Here is a 25,894-nt window from a genome sequence, read left to right on the forward strand (position 1 = left end):
GCCAGTGAAGAAATTGCAGAGCGATCTAAGGAAGTGGTACATAATTATGAGAAAGCCTTGTATCAAAATCTAATGTTTTTGTAAATCTAGGTGAAATGGATCTATCCAGTGACCTACGCAAGGACTAGAGAGCTATAGGAAATCAGAGGTACTTCATGCAGGCAGGACCCTTCGGTGCTAAAAGACTCTGCCTCTGCAAGCAGCTACATGCCCTCCATTCCTATCAACTGAAATGAGGGCTGTGGGTGCTCCTCCCTCGCTAGATCGAAGCCTAAAATTGTCAATTAGGAAAACAAATGTAGCTACTAGACATCTTTTTGTGAGTGTCAGTTCAGCAATCACTTTATTACAAGTAATTTTAGTATTGAATGTAGTGCAATTTCAGTAATTTAGCAAAGTACAATGATGGATTAAAGTGCCTGGTGATGGACGTTTATTTCACCTCCTGAAACACAATTATTATGCACTTTACTCAATAATAGTGTCTTGTTCCAACTAAAATACACGTTGTGTAATTCTTTAAGCCATAGAATCATAGCAATTAGAGAGGGAAATGGCTGATTAGGTCACTGATTCCAGCCTGTTGCCAGCCCACGATTGCTCACTGCCCCATATCGGCTAGAGTTTCACCCAAACTCCTTGCGTTTACCTGTTTCAGGGATGGTGATATCGATCAAAAAAAAAAAATATGTAGGCTTCAGCCACACGTGAAAGATTCAGCCTTTTACTGCAGAAAATCCTGCATATTCACAGTGGGAAGGGTCTGAGGGGTTTTCACCTCCTTCTTATGCCAGATGGCTGAAATACTTTCAACCAGAATGTTCTTCAACAACCTTTTTCCATGGAAGTGGTTTTGCTGAAAAAATTTCCCAGTTTCCCTTCTAAATGAAAAGTATAAGTCCTGTTTTTCAGTCTGAAATTCCTCACGCTACTTTTTGCCTAATGACAGCTCAATATTTAGCATTTTCTAAAACAGAAATGAAAAGAAAATTAAGCCTGACAGAAATTTTACTCAAGAAAAGCCACAATTCCTGACCTGTACTGGCAGAGGGGTGGTTGGGATATGGTTTCAACTGTTCTTTTTAGGGAGCTTAGCCGCACAAGCCGTCTCACTGCTCTGGAGACCAGGGCCTTCCCTCCTGTCAGAGAGAGGAGTGCTCCTGGGTGCTCCTCGCCACATCCCAGAGCAGGAGAACAGAGCAGACGCCCAGAGCCTCGCATTTTATTACATGTACAGATATACCTGCCTGCATTTCCCATGGAAACTCTACTTGTGGTGGTGGCTTTGTGCCTTCTCCATGTTTACCCTTGGGTAGTATCCTTGAGAGCAGGTACACCCTGCACATTTTAAACAAATAAAAAGAATGTCTTGAGAAAGCAAGCTTTCAACATGAACTCACGCGAACAGCAGGCCAGAAAAATCTGCACTGTAGAGTTGCACTCATCGAAACATTGAAAAGACAGACCAGCAGGGAGCTGCACGTGCATCCACACCACAACGGCGTGGCCATCCCTTACGAGTGTTGCCCAGCTGTGGATGGGCCAGCGAGGCATTGACCCGGCGTGGCAGTCCCAGCAGTACGCTCAGGGTTTGCCATGCAGCCACCACCGGCAGAGGACACGATGTTCAGACATAGAATATGACAAGCTCTCCCATCATGGATAAGCTCAATTAATGAGTTAAAAAAGAAAGAAATGCGTGATTCTTCCAGAGAACTCAACCAAGCAAGCAAAGCCACAGCGTATATCGTCCACCCATAAGCCCAGTCCTCACTCCACTCTCCAGCTCAGGAAGCAGCTTATTACATGCTATTGGAGTCAACAGACTGCTCCTGGTGTAAAATACTTTTCTGTGCAAGCTGGTATGAAGCTCAGCCCTATGACGTGCTTTTTACCTGTATCTCACCAGCTCCCTGAGCCTTCCTGGCTGGCTATCCTCCATTAAGGCTATCCTGTAACTGAGCTGCACACAGAAACACGAGTACAAAGATGCACTGGTACAACTGACCCAAAATTAAGCACCAAACTACTCCTGTTGAATTTCAGAGGTTCTGAGGCTTTAGCCACAGTGTGAACGGCTGTGAATCTGGAGACTGGGGGAAAAAAAATCCCCTGGTGCAACTGTCGGGTGCCATTCAGCTCTAGCCATGAAATCACAACATTTACTTTGTAGGGCCGTGCCTGTGTCTTGTCAGACGCACAGCCTCTCACAGCACAGGAACAGGCTCTGTTCCCAGCTCTACCACAGACTTCCCGCATCTGTCTGGAAAAAAATCACCGAGAAGCACATCTGAAAAAATGTTACACGCTCAGCTCCAGACATTTGATCTAACACCTGGCCTAGCTCTCAGCAGCACTGGACACTGCAAACTCTGTTGGCTTCGACTGGGGCACTTCTAAAATCCAGACCTGATGGGCAACGAGGATGGAGGGAACATCTGCTTCTTCACTGTGCTACACAGACTTCACACTAAGGTACCTTTTCAACGGAGCTGTGTACAAGTCAAACCAGTTAAACCAGCGAACAGTTGCTCTTTGTTCTGCACACATGCCAGAACATTAAAAACTCTCACAGTTTGGCACCAAAAAGAGAGAGACCCAAAGCTAGTGACTGCTTTTGGAAACAGGAGCCATAAACTCTTTTACTTCTGTTTCCCCATGTGTAAACAGGGGATGCCAATTCCTGCCCGCTACTTAGGACTCCCAGGCATTTGCAAAGGACTGAGGACATCCCGCAGAGGACATGAAAGCAGCTTGCAGTACTTCTTGCTTCATCTGTTTTTAAAAAGTTAGTAAGGTGCTGGCTGGACACTAGTAATGTTTGCTATGTCATGCACAAAATAAGATACTGTTGCACATGCTATAAAATAAACTACTGTTGACCATGCTGAATACAGTGGCTGTTTTTTGACATTTTGTCTGGTGTATTATATTCTATCCTAGACCAGGAGTAAGCGTGTGGAAATACTTGAACACCGGAGATAGCTTTAAAAGAAGAGAAATACAAAGTTTCAAAACTGTTTCTCTGCCTTGTCAGACTTTTTTTGCACATAGCTCTCCCTGTAGAAGTTTTGAGGAGGAATTCGCGTGTGAAAGTACTTGCATTTGACAGGTGCCTTGTTGGAGTAGCATACCTGCATTGCATGCACTGCGACACACAGCAGAGCTGAATGTGCTGCTCTGCAGCAATGGTCTGTAAGAGGTGAGCACGGGACCTCACGCTCCAGTTGGTATCAGTGGTCTGGATGTGTCGTCTCAGCTAAGTAGGAAGAAACATGCTGGTTATTCACCTCCGATCAGTCATGACGCCGCGATTTTGCCGGTGCCTAAGGAGACGTATCGTCCACTACAAGAGACCTGGGAATGGGCTTGATGGGCGATGTCTGCTGCCGTGGGGAGAAGAGCGATCTCGGAGCTCCTCCTGCACAGAGGCAATTGTGGGCAGCAAGGATGCGGCGAGCCAGCGTGCCTGTCACTCCCCACCTCCTCGGGGGCGAGTCAGGCAGCACACGTCCCTCACTGTCACACTCCACCAAGTCTGCTGGGACATGCCACAGCCAGGGATCACTCCTCACTGTGGCTTTTTCAAATAAGCAAAAAAAAGTGAAATGTCAAATAAAATAGAGTAAGTAAAGAAAAGTGGCATCTTGTATTCCTCTGGTCTCCTTCATTCCCAGGAGTCTCTGATGCCTTAAAAGAGTGGTGACGTTTCTGAAAGCAAACCTTTTTGATAAATGATGCAGTTATTTATTTTGCAGAAAGCCAAGATTTGTCATGATGCCGTTTTCAAAGTAACACAGTATCTAACAAAGAGAATCATAGGCAATTTACTGCATGACACTCCATTCGTCTCAGAGGAAGAAAGACCTTGTTTGACCCTCTCAGGATTTGAACCTGTAATTCCACTGAACCAAGGGCTTTGAAACCTGAAGCTCAGCAGTTTTCTCCCTGAAGATAAGACTCAGTTTTCCTGTTCCCCATGAATCACCACAACCCTGCAGAGTGCTGTGGAACATGAATTCCCCACTACACAGGAAACACCAGCATCTGTACATCCCATCAGCAAAAGGTGACCAACGCAACTGTGCAGCCATCCATGACACCATCCGCTCCTGCCGGTGCTCCCAGGTTGGATGCTGAGGATGGGGGAATGAGACCTTGCACATGGGACGCATGCTGTCTTCCCAGTGCTGCGCACTTGCAAGATGCTCCACTGTTCATGTCCACTTCAGCTTCCCCTGAGGAATCTGACAGGCAAACAGAGGATTCTTCCTCACCTAAAAAAACCAGCTTTTCCCCACACTACCTGTGCTAGGATATGCTTTATTGATTCACCAGAAGCAATGTATGTGCACCCAGAAGCAAGTGCAGGCGTCACGAGTACCATCCCAGATTTTCATGATTTTCAACAGAAGATGACAAACTTGGAGCTGATCTGGGAGTCCTGCTTAGCCTAAATCCCCTCTGCCCCCGCCCCGGACCCTGGCACTTCTCCTCTGGCTGAAAATGCAAATGCAAAAGGAGATAATGCAGACTTCACAGTCTGGATCAGCACCTTGCCTCCTCCGGGGAGCATGACCCCATGGGTCTGACTGTTGGTTCTGATATAACAGCCAGGCATTGCACCAGCGAGGACCTAAGAGACAAGCCCCAGGGCTGCACTATCGTTACGAGATAAACAGACTGAATTGCTCAATAGATCCTATGATGATCTGAAGGTGGAAGGATCTCGCTTTCGTTTGCTGCTCTGCTGAATATCACACCCGCAACCACCAAACCCATGCTGACGCGAAAGGGTTGCAGCCGCTCGGGGCATGGCAGCCATCCTCGGAGGGAGCGACCCTGAGCCGGGCTGCGTGCAGGCATCCCTGTGCTGCGAGGGAGGGCTGGCTCTGGAAACCCAGCTACTCCCTCAGCCGCTGGCAGTGCCGAATTGTGGCAGCGAGCTGAGCCCAGAAAAGCACTCCGGGGTTTCCGAGGAGAGAAGCATGCAGTTGTTGACAGCATTTTCCCCAAGTGTTACCCAAATCTGCAACGAGTTGTAACAGGCTTGTCATAAATTTGCCCTGTCAAACCCTCCCTGGAAGAGTCTCTCCTGACACCCAGGCAGACCTCCCGCCCTGGAGAGGAGGGAGGAGGAGGCTGAGGTGGGTAACCAGACACTTCTTCGCTGTCTCTTCCCTCTGCCGTGCATTTAAAGCAGCCTGCCAGGGGCAGTCGTTGGAGGTCGGATACCTTGGGAGGATGGCTGCTTGCCAGGCAGGCTGTGGGAGCTGGGCTCTCTGCCCGGGACAAGGCCATGGGGAAGGAGAGGCTGCCTCCTGCCCTGGGTGCTAAACGCCCTGCTTTTCCCCAGCTCCCTTGGCCGGCGGCTCAGCCATACCACCCGTGCTGTGGTTCGCAGGCCCCCTCTGTAGGCCCAGAGGCAGAAAATCCATTTTCCATCCCCAGGGAGAAGCGCTGCCCTCACACACAATTAGGAGAGCAACTGTCTTCATTCTGCCTGCAGGTTGTGTTAAAGACCACACGTTCACACCAAACAGCCTTGGAAGTGGGGAAGGGGGACCAGGCAGTTTGTATCAGGCTTTACTCGGCAAGAGGAGGGAGTTGCGGTTAGAGCACAGGACGGGAAATTAGGGCATCCAGGGCGGCATCTCTGCCGACAGACCAGGCAGCCCAGCAGGCATGGTGGCAACCCACGTCTGTGTGAGCCTGATCCTGCTCAGCTCAAAGCTGCACTGATGCTGTCACACTGGTATAGTATGTCCGCAGGGGATCTGCAAAGCAGCTCTGAAAAAGACTTATTTTCCCCATCAGCTGCCCCACTTTTTATAGCCAAGCTGAAGTAAAACATTTCCTGATGTTCTGGTGTGGGGAAATGACATTCCCCTTCCCATTTCGGTGGTCAAAAGCACTGGAAATACCAAAGAAACACAGGTAGCTCCCAGGAGATTTTCATCTGGAGGAGAAGTGGCAAGCTCCTGGGGTGGGGAGGTGGGATTCAGGCCAAGAAGGGCTCCCAGATCAGCTCCATGTGCTCCAGAGAAGAGCATCCAAACCAGACCTGAACTGCAGCGTGGAAGCAATTTGCAAAATGCAGAGACCAACTAGCTCTACTTCAGCATAGGGATGGCGGAGTACCCAAGCACACAACCTGCCAGGTAAGCGCAGCATCACCCCTCCTCTCCCCCTCTGACCCCTCCGTTACCATCATCTCCTGCCCAAGCAGGTGAGGAAAAGCAGGGTGAACGCCTGCATCTGCCAACCCCACGGACCTGGGGCCAGAGCCAGCTGCTGTGAGATACCTGTGCCTGCCCTGCCCCAGGCCCCCAGCACTGCTGCCCGCAGCAGAGCCAAACCAGGGCACGCTGGTTACTGACAGGGCTCTAGCAGCAGGAAGAAGCTTTCGTGGCCTTGGTTCTTAATGAGATTCATTTCCAAAAAAGCCCAGGGTCTCATTGCAGTTTCCAAGCAGAAGGGGATCACCTGAGGACTTTGAAAGGGAAAGAAGAGGTACTTCATTAGCACTACAAGAGCAGAGCTCGGCAGGAAGGGAGAGCGGAGAGTTGAGCCCTGGCCACGCACATGGCAGGGCAGCGTTTTGCTCTATCTGTGGTACGGACGTTTGAGTCTGCTGGATTCCGGGTTAAAGGAATACACACTTGTGCATATTCTTCTATAAGCAAGTGAGATGCCACTTAAAGGTCACACTGAAACTGGCCTCTCTGTGATTCCCTAGGAGTAAAATAGGATTTGCGGCTATAGTAATTAAAGAAAAAAAATACCAGAATTGCTGTTTAGGCTGCACATAGCCTGGGATCTGGTTTCAGGGGCTTTGCAGGGACATTCCATGCCACTTCCAAGGACTTGTTAAAAAATACTTCATACCAGCAGAGTTCTGTGGTATTTTTTTCCAGTCCAGTAGTCCTGCAGGCTACCATGGGGAAATTCACTAGTAGGATTTCTGTAAGACTCTGACTCACACAGGAACTTTTATTACTGCTTTTAAATATTTGACTGCCTTTTGGCTGCTGGCAGAAAAGTTATTAAATGTTTTGCCAGACGTGGCCAGAAACTTTTTATAAAAACATCTTGGCCTGGCATGAAGCATATGTCTCTACTTATCTCCATAGCATGTGCTCAAAGCTTTCACATGTCCCCTGGCAGTGGAAGAAACTTGGGACCTTCGTGTTTCTAGGCTGTGGATAAACAGAGCATCCAATGTCCTGTGCTCATGTGAGTAAATCTTCTGGTATGCAAATAGTCCTGCTGCATTAAGCAAAATATATCAATTTTGCAGGACTGAAGAGACCGGGGCCCCAGTCCAGACTCTAGGTTATGGCTCATATGCACAGCTCTGTGGCCTGATCCTGCCAGGATCCATCTACTCAGCCACTCAACCCTTACTCAAGGGATTAAATTGAGTGAGGAGCTCTTACTCTTGCAAATAGTCCTGTTAATGTCAATAGGTTGGGTGACATTTTCAGTACTGTGTGACACATTTTTTCTTCGCTCAAAGCCCTTTCCCCTCCATCATTGTTTTTTCTCCCTTCATCTTCCCTCACACAAATTAAGATTAAACAAAGAAAAAGCATCCCACAAACCAGAGCAGAGATGAACTCTGTCCCAGCGCTGCATGGAGGAAACCAGGAATAAAATCACTGCCTGTTTCTGCCTTCACAACAGCAGTAAATCAGGATATTCTGCTAAGGGGGATGTTCATCAGAAGTACTTGTGCCTGTATTTTGTGGCTCTACTCCCTGATTATTTTGCCGTGTGATATAGTGATCAAAAGCAGTGGGTTATCACTAAAAGTGCCTTCTGCTTACCTGCTTAGATAGCTGTGCTTCAGGAAAGTAACAAATACAGCTTCATTGCATCCCTCCGCGGGCATCCTGGAGCTGAACGCACCTGCAGTGGTGATAAACACAAGTGGGTAAGTGGAAGGAGAGAGGATCTGCACATCAGGGGCAGAGCAGGCTGGAAGCAGCCCCATTCCTGCTGCATGGAGTGGGGGTATGCCCAGACTGCCCCCCACTTTACAGAGGTTACTTCTAAAAGGACCAACTCTAGTACTGCTAACCACCTAACCTCAGCAGCTCAGATTTGCTGGAAATTCCATGCTCAAGCAGCCAGCCTGCTCTGGGCTCCTTCCTATTCTGGCACCAGTGCTGGAGTGGAGCAGCTTGGAGCTAGCTCAGGGCTGTCCCTGCAGGCTTCGCTGTAGGCAAATCTCATGTGCTACACAGCTGTCAGTGAGGCTGAACTCTGGTGTAATGCAGGGGAGATTCAGGCCCAGCCTCTGATCTGCACCATTTCATTGCAGATTAACCTCAAATTCCCATGCTTCAGCAGCTTCTGCTTGGGTGCAGATGGCAGGGTTGGGCCCCGCTGGGCTGGAGATGCAGAATGACCGTTTGAGGATTAAAAAGGCTCACAGGTGCCCTCCTGGGTGCGAGCCATCCCTGCTCCCAGCCCTGCGTGTGCCCTGCACCGACACACACCGTCACCAGCTGCATCCAAACCATCGCTCTTTGCACTTGCGCGTTATCACTAACACCCACGCAGGCCCAGTGGGAGCGAGCTGCGAGCCCCGCCGCATCCATCTACCGAAACCTGAGGAGCAGGATGGGTTTAGTTTGCAGGCTGTTTCCTCCCACAGGTCCGAAAGTGCCCGGAGCAGCCCTGCATGTCCCGGGGAGCCGGGCAGGGCAGAGCCCGGCATTAGCAAGGGCCGCTGGTGCCCTCTGTTGTCACAAAAAAATATAGGAGCTGGTGAGAGCACGAGTGGGACATGCCACCCAGGACGGGGTGCAGGGCACCCACCTCTTTGGGCTACAGGTGTTGGGACAGGGCTGAGCTTGGCAGCTCCCAGGGAACAGCCCGGGCTGACTGCAATAAGAGTTCAATGGGTTTAGCTTTGGGTTTGGGTGCCATTGGCACCCACATAGGGCAAGAATGGCTGCTTCTCACTCAGCCCTTTCATCTCCTAAGGGATCTGCTGCATCAGCCAGGGGATCTCAGAGAATCCAAGGATATTGTTTCTGCCTTCCCAAATAGTTACAGGGATGCATCTGAAACAGTCCACAGAAATCACGTCCAGGTTTCCCAACTAAATAGCATATGTGCAAAAGAATCTACTTTTTCTTTAAAGAAGGAGTGCAACATTGCGATGGGTGAGGGCTGGTGCCTCAATACATGCAGTGGCACTGAGTAATCTCTGCTGAGAACAGGGTTCAGCCCCTGCTGCCCACCTCAGTGAAAAGCTGCCAATTCACGCATCGCTTTTCACAGTGCAAAATACCAGCATGTTCCAGCACCAGCTGCTCTGAGCATTTCCTTGGGCTGGGCCCAGGATCATACCAAGTACTTGCAGGCTGTAAGTGCTGCTAGTAGCAGCTAGGAGAACCTCACCCACAGTCCTGGTGCTGCTCTGTCTCCTCCCACCTTCACCTTGTAAGCCAGGCCACCAGCCACAGGGACAGGCAGCACTTTCCTGGGCTGGCTCTGGGATTTCAGAGTGCCTTCCTGGTCCCCCACATCTCAGTGCATTTGTTCACCATCAGCTGAAGCTGGTCCCACCATCTGCTAGGTGAGGCTGCAGTAGGGAGAGGACTGGCAGGCAAATCAGGTTTGAGTTAGGGTGGTGGGGCCAAGTCTAAGTCCAGCTACTCAGAGAGCAGAGCCTCTTTTTGTCAAAGGAACTGAAATCTCCAACACAGGGAGCTACGACGGCGAGAACATGCCTAGAAAACCTCATCCTAAATATGTAGCTTGTGATTTTCTTATGGTCCTGGCCCAGAGACCCACAGTTTGGGCTCTGCAGCCTGTGGCCCCAAAAGACATCTGACAATCCAGCTTAGAGCACAACTTCCCCCCATCCTCTCAAGGGGCAGCATGCCTACACCAGCCTCCAAGCAACAGCAGAGCCCTCGGTATCATTCAAGCCAGGTTGCAGCCTCCCACCCCATTCCCAGGGACAGCAGGGACCTTGCATTCCCTACTCACATACTAACGGGGGCCCAGCCCTGCTGAACAGACATTCGTGTGTCCTGGAGAGTCCTCAGGCTCAGATGCATTTCAAGGCTTGCAGACGATACGATGATACAGCCATCACCTTAAAAATTAATATATGAAAACAGAGTCTTAACTGGAGTAGACAGATTTGACTCTATTCAGAGCAGAACAGACATCAGTAAGAAGTGGCTGGTTTCCACCTCCACAGCAATGGTCAGCTGTAATTTGTGTGCACATCACAAGGCAGCACTAGTTAATTATTATTTTAACACTAATTTATTTAGCACCTATCACAAAAAACCTCCTTATGGTCTATAAAAGTTTGTGTCATTAAATCTTAACATTAATTGTTATTGGAGATGAAAGAAAAAATGCTACCTGGTCAACTCAGTATAAATTTTACTCTTTGTGAATTATCTCTGGAGAGATGCAATTTCTCCATATTTGTTATTAAAAATAGCTGCAACAATTGCAATCTCTGATTCCTTTTAACTTCTTGCTAATAACACAGCTCAGGAGTTTCAGATGTAGCAATTATGTGCTATATTTCTGCAGTTTGGGAATGGTATTAACAACATACAGGAAATCTCTCCTAAAAGTTGCATTGCTTCCTTCAAACCCCCCAAACACTCCTGGCTCCAAAGACCTCATCCTGAATATCTGTGGGAATTACAGGCTAAGGAGCTACAGACACAGCTGGGGCAACTCATCAAGCCCTGAGAATGAATATCAATCAAATACTGGGCAGTGCTGTGCCTTGAGCACAGATGACCCTCCCTAGAAGTCAGAATCTTAGCTGAGAGGGCAACAGGATTCAGTTTTTCACCAAAGGCAAGTTTTTCACACAGGCTGTCTTAAATTCTGCATCATTGCTCAAGCATTCAGTCACACAGCAAAAATGCAAGGTAATACAGTGATCTGGCCCGTTCTCTGGGTTCTCACCAGAACAACCAAGAGCAGACCTTACGCTTGTCATGCCAGCTGCTAGACTGGACCCCAGCCCTGCAAGCTGCTCCCTGCAGATAGAGCCCCTCTGCGTGGGCGGCACTGCTCGCAGCGGAGGCAAGCGCTGTCAGCCTGCACAACCTGCCTTAGGAACTCCTGGATCAGCACAGCCTATTTTATTTAACAATCCCATTTCCTTTTCCTGAATTTCTGGAAAGAGCCTGGCATGGCTCCAGGTTTTTCTCTCACATGGAAATAAAAACATTTAGAAAGGGATTGGCCACGCTAATTGGCTTGAACACCTCCAGCAGTGCCGAGACGCTCAAGGAGTGGAAAGAGGTGTGGAGCTTCACACCTTCTCCTGTAACCACAAAGACAGTCTGTTTCCAGTGCGAGGTATGTTTGCTTGTGTGTTGTCTCCCCCAGATGCCTCTATCAGTCTGTACCTATCCCCTGCGGGCAGGGACAGACATAGCTGCACACACGCAGAGGGATAACGAGGTTTAGGAAGGATCGATTTCATGACAAACCCCGTGTAGGACCACAGCACGTGCAGTGCTCTGCCCGCTATAGACCACACAGATATGCAGAACTCCTTGCAGTGGCCCCAATATCATTTAGACCCAATATCATTAGTAAATGCTAGTATAATAAATAACAAGTAGCTTAATTGCATTGTGGAAATGGGGGGCCTGATTTTATAACAAAATCCTTGTGGACACTCCCATGCATCTGCATAAACCAGGTAGGACCAGGCAAACTGCTACAAGGATCCTGTTGTGGTGTTACAGTAACATCTTCATGATGTTTGTGGCTCCATCTGGATCCACATCGCCCGAAAGTGCATTGGAAATGTCCCCTTCAAAGGGCTCATCCATTGCAATAATTTACAGAGGATGACGGAGGAGAGCAAACCGCTGGCTAGAACAGTGCAAAGGAGGACCCAAAGTTGCTCTTTCATGGTCAAGGTTGCTCTCAGTGGTTCGTTTGAACTTTCAGGGTCTGAAGGAGCTGGGACTGTTCAGCCTGGAAAAGAGAAGGCTCAGAGGGATCTTATCAATGTATATAAATATCTGCTGTGAGGGTGTAAAGAAGGCGGAGCCAGGCTCTTCTCAGCGATGCCCAGTGAAAGGACAAGACGCAATTGCACAAATTGAAACACAGGTTCCACTTAAACATAAGAAAATACATTTTTACCGTGAGGGTGGCCAGACACTGGAATAGGTTGCCCAGAGAGGCTGTGGAGTCTCCATCCTCGGAGATATTCAAAAGCCAACTGGACACAACACTGGGCAACCTGCCCTAGCTGATCATGCTTTGAGCAGAGGGTTGGAATAGACAATCTCCATAAGTACCTCTGACCTCAACCATCCCGTGATTCTATGAGTAAAGATTAAAATTAGAAATAATAGAAAATAAAAATATGACAAAAAAATTGGAAAAAGCTGTTGAACGAAGCATACCACAGGTACTTCAATGGATGCTTAAGTGAAATGTTCTTGGCTTACAGATGTCACAAGATAACTGTGCTGTGCTTTGCCGTGGCCCAAAAGCCAAAGAGGGACCCATGGGAAGCCAAAAAAAGGAAGCTGGTAGTCATCAAGCAGAATGCTTTCGCCTCTCAGGCTGCTTTCCTTCTGAATGGGACAGTCAGGCCAAGCCATTGCTAAACATATATTTTTAGGATGATGATCTTGAAAACTGTATTTTTCAAAATAAAATTTCATTCTACCAGGAATATTTATTGTGTGCTTCTTTCAAAGTAATATGCTAAATATAGCCTTTGGCCAGTGCAGTTTATTCTGTTTGACTCTGTATTTCTCCTGGAAAGTAGGATTTATACCCAAACTCAATGTTTTTGTGGGCTTTTAGATTCACAGGTTAAACACATGGTAAAACCAGATATCTCCCCATTGCAGGTAGAGAAAAGCACAGAATTCTTGGCATTTTAATCACCTCATGGAGATCAATGGATGATTTTATGCTTTTTTGTGGAGAAGGACAGGACAGGGAAAAAAATCACATATATCGATTCCCCGGCATCAGTGAAATGAATAATAGGGTGAAATGTCCTACGTAAGTTCTTTGCAGGTCTTGTGAAAGCTGCCTGCCAAGGAAATGTAGCTGTGCATGTAGGTTGTGATTATGCTAAGGAGGCACTAAATTAGTACATTACATGCCCCATTTAGCACTACTGTGCAAAATCTGAGAGTGCTAATACATTTTGTTTCTAGGGTGAAGAATCATTAAAGAATGGATTCATGGTCATTCATTAGCCAGGAAATTAAAGCCTGACAGCTGCTTTTCAGTTCTGATTTCTCTTACATTGCAGTATTATATTAGAAGGCTTTTTTTTTTTTTTTTTTAAAAAAAAACCTTCCAGGCTGTAGAATGGTGAGTGTCATCCCTAAAGCACAGTATCCCCAAGTCATCCAGCCAGGCTTACTTCGTAAGAGTGCTGTATGGCTTTGAGGATTATTTACAGGGGCTGAAAATGTTGCTATGTGCTATTGAGAGTAGTTTCTTGCTTAGCTATATGGTTGTAAATGATCCGGGTTTGGAGTTGTAACTCCGCTTCTGCTAGGTTTGCATTACAAAGGAATCATACATAGTGCGAGCAGAAACAAGGCCCTGCGGTCCTCTGTGGGCCACCAGTCCCAGGAGAGCAAACGGAAGTTACGCACGTGTATTTAGAGAGAATGAACCCTTTCATTAAAACAAAGGAGCAAGTAAACCAACAGCCCTCTCGACTCTCAGCAGGGCTCAAGGTAGGTGAAGCCCCGCTTGCCCACTAAGGTAGGCACGTAACACGGGGCTCGGGAAAAGTCCTTAGTAACCCTGACAAAATTCCTTGGATTAGGGTCTCCATTCTGCAAAAGCCTCTGCACGTGAGAAGCCTCCCTGAGCTCAATGGTACAAGTCATGTGAATACATGCCGCGTCGCAGGCACAAGTGTTTGCCAAACTGCCGTCCAGGTGACAAAACGCATAGTCCAAGGGAGAGATTAGCTGACACTTGAGGTGGCTTTGTTCCCCACGCTGTATCAGCAGCCACTGCAAATATATAAGCAGAGACATTCCCCTCTTCTGTTTTCCAGTTTGCTCCTACTAGATTTATATCAATAATAGGAAGGGTCTTGCTTGCCCCACACAATCCTAATGAGAGCCATATTTTACACGTCCATAGCATTGTTCTTCCTGACGTGCCTCAAAGCATTTCACACACTACAGCCAACATTTGAGCATCCTAACTGTCCTACGGAGCTACCCCTGATCTCCTGTGTGAATACAACTAGTTATGTGCTGATCTCTCTGGTACCTCTCTCTGTAAAAAAGCATCACTGAAATGGCAGCTTTGCATGGGAGAAAAGCTTAAGGAGGGAGGGAAAAAAGAGATACTCTCAGGGAAAAAAAAAAATAAAAAAAGAGAAAACCCAGCAGCCTGGAGCATTCTATTGATCAGAGCCCATGGGCTGCCTTTGATTAATAATCTCTGCATCAATACCACAACTGATGTAATACCCAAATATGTTGCATTAAAAATGCCAACATCCAATTGGATTGATCTGGTTATTTGTACTACAAGAGACACTCAGTCCCAGCCAGAAGAATAGTGATATGACTGACTGTATTGCTAAATAGGAAAACTTAGAAAAAAGTTATTTCACATTCCACTCACCACAAAACACTGTCCCTCCCAGGCAGGCTAGCAAATAACCCCCCAAACTTATAAAGTACATCTGAAAAACTAGGACACTTACAGAGTAGAAACAGACTAAATCCAATAATTTATTCATTAGAAATTATTTCCTCTCTTATAAATTGGTAGAATTGAAAGGCCATATTTTATAGTGATAAAGCATTGCTCAGTTCTAAAAATCCTGTGCTCTTTGACAAATTTATGCTGAATGCATTTCCCTTTTGCTGAAATGTTGCTGTCCCCAGAGAGCAGAGCAGCAGACATGGAGCACTACCAGCCTGACTTCGGGTTTAAGTGCTTTATCCAGTCCTGTCTTGGAGGTCTTCTGCACCAGAACGACCTGCCTCTACCCTCGAGGATTATTCAGCTGCTCTAATACACCTTGCTGTTACTGTGCTCCTAGCCCCAAGGGTGACAAGATGCAGAAGCTGGGCCTCAAGGATGGTCTGGTTAGAAGGAGCTCAGTGGGGATCCTGCCTCTGCGTGATGTGATCCCAGGGTACTGAAGCGTGGGCACCTCAGAGCCTTCATGGTATGCAATGTTTCTTGGGCCCCATGAATATATTTCCACAAAATGCAGCTGATGGTCTGTCATAACCAAGTGACTCCAGGAGCTGCAGCCCTTCTGAGAACACACGAGTACCCAGAAAACACGCACATATCCAGATCCTCAAAAAAACCCAGAGAGCTGCTGACATGCAGCTTTGGTGCTGGCAGCCTAGATGCTGCTTTTTCAGTCCCTGCTCAACTCCCAATTGTACTTGCTGGTACAATCACAACTGAGCAGAGATGGGGACCCAGACAACCCTGCTACGCTAGGACCAGTCCGCACAGCCCCACGGTTGGGTACGGGCATGTTGTGCCCTTTCCTGTTGCTGCTTTCTGCCACTAGCCCCATCACAGCCAGCCCACTCCGACAGTATCTCGGGGCCATGTCTCACAACACTGGCAATTATTCTCTTGCCAGGCTGTGAAAAACCAACTCTAATTAATGTCTTCTGGAGAAACCCTCTCCCTGCTACCCTAGAAAAGATGCTGCAGGAGGCAGATGTGCAAGCCCAAGGCGGCGGGGCGGAGAGCAGGGTGCTTGAAGACGCTCGATGAGTCTCCTGGGCTGAGAGTTATCTCCCGTTTCCTTTGAGAGCCCACACGAGACGGCCTTCCCAAAGCAACCTCTGAGGTGGCCTGTTCGGCTTTTGTCTCCCTCAGTAAAAAAATTTCTGCCCCAGCGGCTCCGAACAAGGCTTCCATTAACTCCATCCCCGCGAGGGCAGCACGTGGGACAAAAAGCCCAACACTGCGTCCCAGCCCTCAGACAAGCCTGGAAACAAATGTTGCAGGAATTTGTCAGAATAAAATCACCCGCTCGGTGTCACAGCATACATTTACCTACCTCAGCGCCTATTCAGGGCCCTTCCAAAAGGGCAATATTAACAGAGAGATCGGACACCATCTCTATAGCAACACCACCCCGGAAAAATTACGGTTGCCCCAGCAAAGAGAATCCATGTTTTAGGAGCCCCACCAAGTCTAAAGGTTAGTCCTGATTTTAAAAACAATTCCCCTTCGACTTACTTTTGTTCCTTGCGATAGAAACATTTAAGCAACAAGAGAGGGGCAACCTGAGGGTGATCGGAGGATGCCCGGCGCAGAAGGGATGTAGCAGAGCTGCAGCGTGCAGCGCTGCAACATGCACGCCCATCAACAAAGTAAATCACCGGCCCGCTGCTGCGGGGACAGCTTTGCTGCTGCTATTAGACTCACAGCAAATCCCAGGGCACAAAAGTTATCTGGATGCTGCACCTGAAAACTAGGATGAAAAGCATAGGTAAGAGTTCCAGTTTTCATTGAATCAATAATCACCTTTTTCCCCTCCAAAAAAGTTCTTGAAATTAAATGAAGTGCCTTTAAATTGTGGGAAAAGAAAGGCAAGAAGAGCAAAGAAAGCTGTTAGAGAGCATGAACTGCAGGAGGAAAGTGGAATTGAAATGAGAGTTTGATACTGCAGAGGGTGTTAAAGCCAATCTAGCCAAAGATCCTTTAACTCTTTAAATTAAGGGGGCAGATCTGCTCTATGTGGGGTAGAAATGAATGAGAATTTAAGTATGCCCCAAACTAGATGAGCACAATGCCCCAGTTTGTGCATACAGAGATGTGAGCCTGAGCGCAGTGACTGGGTGACAAATGGGAACAAGCATGAGAAACAGTGTAATTCGGGGAAATCAGCCCACACAGCCTCCACGCAGGGTTTATCATTGCAGAGCCAGCAGCAACTCCATCTGCATGCTTTTTATGCTAGTGGTATGATCCAACCTTTAGCCTCTGGTAATGCTTTCAGTGTTGGAAAGCATTCCAAACACTTGGAAGTTTGGGTCTCAGGTGATGAATTTCTAAATTTAGTATGCAAGAAGCAGTTCTGGAAGGCAGGTGGTCCAGCAGCCTCGCAGACACTTTCACTTCATGATTCTTGACAATTTACGACATTGATCTGCATTAAAACCAAAGGAGAAAGCTTGAAATAGCCCCATAATTATGCTGCAGAGAAGCCTTAGATGACCTTCCATTAACACCTGCTCTGCACTAAATGCTGAGCATTAATTCACACTAAGATGAAAAGTGGGCTTGTGGCTATGTTTAATATGACGGAGTGCTCAGCACCCCACTGCTACCCTGGCTGCAGATTTGTCCACCTGCACACTAATATCCTAGTGAAGGTATCCTGAACGATTGGAAAAGTTCAACAAACTGCTAGAGGGGTGTTTGGGTGGACATCTGGAGGAAAGACCCTGAAGTGCGCATCTGAGCTGTGGCTTCACAGAATGAAGTAAAGACTTCCAGATCCAGAACTATCATAACCTACTTGGGGCTAATCTGCCTGTCCAAGCTCCAGCTGGAAAGTAAACTTGTCCAGCTGAAATACTGCTGGAAAGGTTAATGCTTAGCAAATGCATTTAAGTCCTGGGAAGGCAGGAGCTAAGTCAGTTCAGATAAGCAAGGGGAAGTCTACTTCTAAGATACATTTGTACAGTTATATTTCAAGTATGCTTGCAAATAATATGTACTGCAGGATGGCTTCAACGAGTAGAAAAGATAAATTGTAATATATTTGCACCTGATGGTTTCACTAGGGACAGCATGCAGAGGTTCCTTCTCTTCTCTACGGCTCCTTACTCTCACAGATACACCAGATTCCTCCCTCTGCTTGCTCCTCCACCCTTCCCAGGGCTCTGGGCTCCCCCAGCTCCATAGCACTGGGCCCAGCATCAGCAAGCTCCCTTGCCTGGAGCTCTGGGATCCCCCCAGGAGAGAGAGTGGAACAGGTAGAAAAACACTCCAGTAGAAAACTCCACCGCATGGCTTATCAGACCTCATATCCATGGCCAATGCACAATCACAGTTCATAACAGCAAACAGCCCCCTCCAGATACCTGCCAAAAGCTTTTGGAGACCAGCATGGTCCTAAGACATGCTTCCTTCTTGGTCTTTGTTTCTGCCCTGCCAGATTTACTGGATAACCTCCTTTGCAAAGTGATTCTCTCAGTCCCAATGGTCAGAAATATTCAGAGGTTGATGCTGCATGTGATAAACAGCACAACCCTTGGCAGCAGTAAGCCAGACCCTTCCCCTCAGCTGTGACCACAGCTTCTCCTTATTAAGCTCTTTATGTCATTAAGTGGCCCCACTGGGAACAGCAGAAAGCACAACTGGGAACATTAATGAAGATCTACAGCATTACAAGAAAAAGCTCAATGAATCAATGCCTCGTGCCTTATTCCCATGGCTGTGACCTGTCCCCATTAGTAACATGAGAGGGTTTGAAATGGGAGAGACCTCCCCTTCTCCTCTTTCTCCTTTGAGAGGTCTGTACCGCTCAGCACCGATAGCTGCTTGCAGGCAACAAAGGTGACTCTGGCTGACGCGTTGCCCTCATGCATCCCTTGTGTAAGTCCTCACCCAAGTGGTGCAGACACCAGCAGCTGTGACCAACACTGGCTCTGTCACACATCTCTTCTGTCAGCTGGCGGCAGCTATGTTCACTCTGAAAGCAAACACCACCTTCTCTTGTGACAAAAATGAGCCATCAGTGGGCACCAGGGCTCAGGAGTGCAACCAGCAGGAAATATGAGGCAGAAAGGGAGGATTAAGAGATTTTAGGCTGCTTTAGGAAAACCCAAAAAGCCTGCATAAGACACCAGCTTGCACAGATGAGAAGCAGCTCTTACCTCCCAAAATGAAGATCTAAGGCACATGTTCAAAGTGTACCATAGGAACCCAGGTGCATGGCCAGGGGATTAGGAAAGGGTTTACACCTGCCCACATTCACTCACAGCTGGCTTCATACACCGATCAAATAGCTCATAGCAGCAGGAGGGATCAGGCAAAGGAAGGGGTCAGGGGGATGAAGCTTCATGACCGTTGCAAGGTGATTAAGACAGACCCGCATCAGAAACAGCCATGAGCAGTCGTGCTCTGTGACTGCCACCAGCATCTCTCGTCCAGGTCCCCTGTCCTGCTGCGTAGCCCTGGGGAATGAGGACGGCTTGAGAAAACCATTCCTGCACCAATATTCTGAGGGCAAGGACTGTCTGCAGGAACAGACCTATGCTTTTCTGCACTGGGTCACACCATAGGGACATATGGGTTTCTATCTGCAGGAATTAAGATTGGTGAAAAACTTGGAAACTTGATCACATTTTGCCCACGTTTCACGTACATGCTTGGCAAATAAACCAGCAACCCTCAATTGCTCAATTATGTTAAATTCTATACTTAGGGTCATTCAGCCACATTGATGTAGGACAGCACTGAGGGGACACAGCAGTAATAAGGCTTATACAGAGGATAGATCAAAGGGGCTGGGAACCTTTAGAGCTTTCTAGCAGGCTTGGCAGGAATCTTTATGGCACATTGACACAGGTCCCAGGACATTGATCATGATGCTCACACTAGTACCAATCAATCCCACCCACCTTTCCCCAAGATCCTGCTTTCTTGCAAAAAGGATTACCGATAACAGTTGCCTGTGGCAAGGAAGAAACAAAAATTATGGGTTTGTCTGAGCTCCCTATGAATGTATGTCAGGCCGTCACTGCCATCCCCTCCTAGGCCTGCTATGCTTTTGATAGCAAAAAAAAAAAAGTAGAGTTGGGCTATGTGGCTGCCTTGTGAGCCTGCTTACCACTCCCCCCCACCCCCCGCAAGGTAACAATTTACACTTAGCACTTCTCCACCTTGCCTTTCCTTGGCACAAACCACAGCTCCTGCTTTCTCCAAACCCTTCTCCTCCTCACCAGCCCACCAGTGCCCCTTGGCTTCTCCTCCTGGCCCCCATGGCTGACCAGCACCATGGAGTCAGCCTTGATATGGGCAGGATGTGCTCCTGCCGCTGACATGGTGGCTATAGCTTTCCCCAGGTAACCTCTCTGGTGACTTGCACAGCCAGTATCAGGGAGCTGCAGCTAGGGACTGTCTGGTACCACACAAACATTTACCCAAGTGTCTGCGATGGGCTTGTCCTGACCTTGCCACCAGGCAATTTAAACTCAGGGATTTAAAACCTTCAAGAGTGTCAGCCTGACAGTACCTTCCCCTCAGAGGGAAAAATCCCAGAACAAGACAGTGCAAAGCAATCCCCTTCAGCAGCCAGCAGCTCCCCGTCCAGGAGGGCCACAAACCTCCCTAGAAGGAGAGGACATAGCAGGGACTTAATCTGTTTTGGCCTCTCTGCTGCAAAGCACAATGAAAGAGCCTGTTAGCAACAGCTCACGCCAAAATCAGCCTTTAACATCACTACAGTGACCAGTGCTGTTAGCAGTGGTCCCCCTGTCCCTTTGTAAACACCTTGAGAACGAAGTGCAATGCCGGGTCCAGGAGCCCAGCTCCAGCTCATGCTGCCTCATTATCTTCTCAGCCTTGTTTAGTTTTTGTCTCTAATGTAGATGGTAAACTCTCAGGGGCAGTGACCATGACTTAGTTCACTGAGTGCCAGACAACTGCTGGAGCTCAGTTAATGATGAGACAACTCCCATAGGCCCATTGTCTTAAGTGGGAGTTTTGGCTAAGTGAAGACTTCGGGGATTTGCCCAATAATAAGTCAGTAATTCAGGATGCACTTAAAGGCACATTCAATGTGCCTTTGCAGCAACATCCTTGGGAAGTGAGCATTTGTACTCCAGAGCACAACTGCAAGGAAGTCTAATATTAATTAGGAAGCAAACTCAAGGGCCCTGAATAGGCCCTTATAACAAAAGATCTTTTATTGAATAACTGTAGAGGAGTGCAACGCCAAAGTTTTCATGCCAAAGTAATAATAAACGAACTGCAATTAATGCCTTTAAGACCAGTTTGTAAATTCAATCTTAGCTTAAACAAAACAAGAAGCTTCTAAAAATATCTTTTAAAAACTGTAAAAGGAAAAAAGAATGAATATAAACTTAAATAAAATACACAGGTTGATTCAACCTGTTTCAGCTGATAAACGGCGTGGTACTTGTTCTGTGCCAAAGTGACACTTGACCTCTATATATCTTCTTAATGAAGTCAGCAGAGAAAGACACCCAGTGAGCCTTTGTAACACTGCAAGCGAGTTGCAAGCTGGGCTTCACTAATGGGAGCTGTCACTTGGTTTTTTCCAGGTCACAAACTAAGAAGAGCAATTAAATCAAATTGGAGGCTGTACAGATTGGAGCAAGCCTCAATAGACCAGGTACCTAAATCATTAAAGACATAGTTCTTTTCCATGATAAATAGTTGAGGAGAGTGAAACATGCTGCTGGTCATTAATCTAGGCTAATCAGCTTGAAAGCTGGGTTGTTTTATTTAGTAATTAACTGGTTATTTGAAAAAAATGATACATGGCCTATAGAGCTGCCATCCAGCAGATAATAATGCAGAGCAGTAGGGAATCTCTCGAGGGCAATTCATGCCTTTTCAATTACAGCCATTGGCAAACTCTGAAAAATGGCTCTAGGTTTGTATTGACACGTAGTAAAGAAACACACTCCAATGAACATAGCAGGCATCTTGTTGCATGCTGATAATTGCTCTGGCCTGCCCCTTAGCAAACCAAACATTTTAGAGGTGTTCTTCTTCCCATCCCTTGGATTTAGAGTTAGTGTTTGTCAGACCCCTCTGCTGGATTTGGGGGAAAAGAGCTGCTGTGTGTCGATGGTCAGGTCTGCAATAAAGGGGGCCCCAGCATACTCTTTCACAGGTAGGGGCTGCATCTCCCCACACCGATGCACAGTAACCAGTCTGGACTTCTCCAGAAGTGCTCCATGAGCCCTGGCTGAGACCAAATGCAGTCTAAGCAAAGAAACTGAAGCCTATTTCCTGGGGAACCTGCTGAGCAGCGACACCAGTCGATCAATCCCACATGTTTATTGATGGACAAAATACACAGGACTGGCTGTCTATCTTTGTGCTGCTGCAAAAGCAGAGAAAGTCTCTGCAAGAACATACTGTAGGATTGGTGTGGTAATCCTCTAACTGAGAGGAACTGGCCAGTCCCATCTGCCACATCAGTGAAAGGTCAGTGTCTCCCAGACCCAGCCACAGCTATGACAGGTTTTTTTTCACACTCAACCCTTCCGGTCATTTTGCACAGGGGCACCTAACTCCTTTGCTCTAGACATGGATGTATAAACAAACAGCTTTCCTTTGGTGACAGAGACAGGTCTTTTAGCCTCACCAACAATTGCTTCCAGGTGTCCACAAAAAGCCACTCAAATGCAGGGATCATGGAAGTGAACCACATGTCCCCAGAATGGATTTTTGTCCTTTGTTAAATATAAAGGACAGGAGAGAGGTTAAAATTCTGCTGGAAAAAAGCCTCCGGACATAGAAGAAAACTCCATTAAGATATATTGAATACTTAGACAACAGCTCTGGCTCAAAAAGCTCCTGAACCACGAGTTGCTGGCAGACCACACCAGAGTATCATCCACAGTTGTCCTGTTTTTTACTCTACCCTAGGCATGTGCTGCTGGCAAATGTTGGAGACAGGATACTGGGCTACCCAGACCAGTGGTCTGATGCAGCATGACTGCTCTTTTGTTAGGTATGTTCTCTCTCTTAAGATTCAGAGGAAAAGAAATGTATGGCTGACACAGCAGCAATAGGAATCCAGGCTGGAGGGAAGGGCAGTACTATTGGCAGGCGGGTAAGCACTGTGCAGATGGATGGGCTTGTTGCTCAGTACAGTAACCAACTGTACTTCAAAAAATATTTCCTCTTTTGAGAGCCTTTGATGGAGATTTCGGAGGCAGGAGGAGAAAAGAAAGAGCCTGTTGAATGGGGCAGGAAGCAGCATCCACCATGAAGAAGCAGCATCCACCATGTAGAAACAGCATCCACACACACAAAACTTGCAAATACAGGCCATGCAGGGTTATTAAACCTGGTTGCGGGGGTCAGGAGAGCCCCAGAGCTAGCAGCATCCCACAGAGCAAGCAAAGCAAGCTCCAGCCAGCTTAAAAAACCACCCGTTAATGAAAAACTTTACCAGGAAAGCAGATCACATCAAGGCCACACAGAAGCCTCAGATCCTTTAAGCTGCACTTTGAAGACCAGTGGTGACAGACCGACAGATAAAGGCAAGGTCACAGGCCATCAAGACCCCCTCCAACATACCGTGCAGCTGAGTTGGAAAAAAGAAGAAAAATCATTGTTGCTATTTGGCTAAACATTATAAACTAAAAATAGCTGAATATCTCTGATTAGGAGAATTCCAAAGGCTTACAATCCTTGCCACTTGGGGTCCAATTTTTCTCTCTTTTATTATGGGCATTAGGTTTTGGACAATACCAGGGCTACAGAGGGCATATGTTAAGTTAGTCTAAGCCTGCACCACGCGAACCTTTGCACCCTGTAGGCTACTTTGTCAAATATTTCTGTCTCCAAATGAGCTGTAAAGGTTGCAGTTTTTCTGGCAGCAGCCAGCACAGCTCCCATTAACACATGTTTCACGAGTATAATTTTCAACAGTATTAATAATTGTCCTCATAAAAGTCCACAAGAGGAACTTAATGGACTAGACTGTTTTTATTTCCATGAAATTCCTGCTCTTTTAAAAGCTCTCCATGCCTGGATTTAATATTTTCTACTTTCAGACCTCGACCAACTGTTCCCAGGCATAAACTTTCTTACTTCAAGTATGCTAATGCCAAATGAACAGCAAAGTGATCTAAAGTTCTGCCAGGCCCTGCAAGTTGGGTTGAAAAAGTCAAAGATGAAAGGGGTGCACCTGCCAGTCACCTTCAGATGACCAGGGTGGGACTCTAGTGAATCATTAGCTCTAAGCAAGGATTTTTTTGACTGCACCAAAGACCCCATCAGCCTTTGGGAATATTCACTGCAAAGTCTATCCCACAGGGGATGGCAACCGGCCGGATATGGCCACAACAGACGTAAAACCATGATCCAGTTCCAGACCAGGATCTTGGGCCTGGGGTCAGGTAGTGGAAGGGCAGCAGCCAGGATTGCTGGGCTGCATTTGCATGTCTGGCTCATTCAGCCACTCTTAGTTTCCATCAGCAAAGCAGGGTACCATCTCTGCGGCCACAGAACAATCTGATCATTGAAAAGCAACAGCACAAAGTATTCTGGCTGAAGCTGCGAGACTCTGCTTAGAAACCCAGCTTTAATACCTTTGCTTAGGCAAGGAGGGAACAGAATTACTAACCTCTAAGTTCAACATTCAGTCATAATTAACACTCCGGGGAAACACGTCCAATTCGAGACAGCTCCTAATTCAGCAGATAAAAGGCAGAATAAGATCTCAGTGCTGGAAGCTACAGCACAAACTTAGTCAAAGTAGGGTGGTAATGTTTATCAATGACTAATAAGCTTAGCAAACTTACCTGGTGACAAGATCCATCACAGAGGATTGTTGAATCAGCCCTCAATGTTTCTTTATTGCAGGTCTCTCTCAGCCTAGCCAGAAGTTACAAGTTTGGTGCAGATGATCACAGTGACCCATTCTGGTCTTACGATCTAGAACTACCAAGCAGGAGGAATTGAAACACTTGTAACAAACTCCTTACAAGCAGGTAATGGATTTTCATTTGTTCCCTGATGTCTCTAAATTGTCCAAGACAATCCGCTATAAGAAAATAAGGAAGAAATCGAAGATGTAAAAATACTTTTCTTTATGAGGTATTTATCTTGTACTGGAAAATGACCTTGTAAAAACAAACAATCAAACAAGAAAAAAACACAAAAACTGGGACTGACTCAAATACTTCATGCCAAGGATCACTGAACTCCTTTGATTTCCAGTGTCAGTGGAAACGAACAGCAGGAAAAACTTCACTTAAGTCAGACGACCCCCACCCAAGCAATATCAAGCAACCTTGAAAAACCAAGATTAATGTTGACAGAAAAAACCAAGATGATCATTGGTGTGCATTATACCTCAGAATCTGTCTCCTGTGGACCAAGCAAACACCTCACCTCAGAGGTATCTTAGACCTAACAGGTCTGTTTTCAGCTTATTATAAATGAAACCAATGTGTGCTATCTTCAAAATGTTTGCTTGAAAAGTTATACAGCTAGCTGGCCAACCCTTTTCTTTCTATTATCACCTAAACCCCTCAGTTTTGCATGTGGGTGTTTGACTGGGACATTCTTGTCTGAGTTAATTCTGCCCCTGTTCTTCATTAGAGTAATTGCAAGCAAACTTCACAGCACTATGGAATTACAGAGATGACCGAGCAGAACATAACTAACAGGAATGACATTCTGGGGACCTGAAAATCTGAACACTGGCAAAATTACTGAAAAGAGGCATTCCACAAACATTGGAGATTTTATGCACAGTTCTCCCAAAAGTCTGACTTAGACTTTACACCCCCCCCAGTCCTCTATCATCTAACATGATGCGATTCCAAGGGGATCCTTTTGTCTCTTGAGTCTAAATTAAGCCTTACATACAGGAAAGCTATTTCCAGAAGGACTCAGGGGATTTCAGACACAGCATACTTCAACAATGAGGCATTTCCAGAGAAAAAGACCATACCAAAGCACTGGTTTTAGAATTCTAATAAGCAAAAAAGCCACCCTTGTATTTCTCATCAGCCACGTGGGTTTGCACAAGTAAAACACAATAGTTTCTTCCAGGGCTTTGTTGAGGTCCGGAATAGCCCTGTGTAAGTGTGCAGTGTGGCATACCATGCCTATTCTCTTCTCTCTGCAGGTCTGTCTGCCCAAGGCAGCTCCTCTGCTCCATGCAAAC

The 25,894-nt window shown here is 47.0% G+C and overlaps 1 long non-coding RNA gene across 2 annotated transcripts in view; it reads right to left on the reverse strand.

Annotated features, from left to right (window-relative positions):
- The window catches only part of LOC142085892 (uncharacterized), a 48,438-nt gene extending 23,390 nt beyond the window's left edge, over positions 1 to 25,048 (reverse strand). Inside the window, exons 1-4 of one of the 2 annotated variants that reach the window (XR_012674858.1) lie at positions 24,522 to 25,048; positions 24,344 to 24,407; positions 7,830 to 7,911; positions 3,135 to 3,259 (exon numbers count right to left, since the gene is read on the reverse strand). This is a non-coding gene — a long non-coding RNA (uncharacterized LOC142085892). Of the gene's footprint in view, positions 1 to 3,134; positions 3,260 to 7,829; positions 7,912 to 23,091; positions 23,300 to 24,343; positions 24,408 to 24,521 lie in introns of those variants that run through there. The other variant, XR_012674859.1, reaches the window with a different exon arrangement.
- Between the last annotated feature and the right edge of the window lie 846 nt (positions 25,049 to 25,894).

Source organism: Calonectris borealis, chromosome 9 (assembly GCF_964195595.1).
Source record: "Calonectris borealis chromosome 9, bCalBor7.hap1.2, whole genome shotgun sequence".
In the NCBI taxonomy this organism is placed as follows: Eukaryota; Metazoa; Chordata; class Aves; order Procellariiformes; family Procellariidae; genus Calonectris; species Calonectris borealis.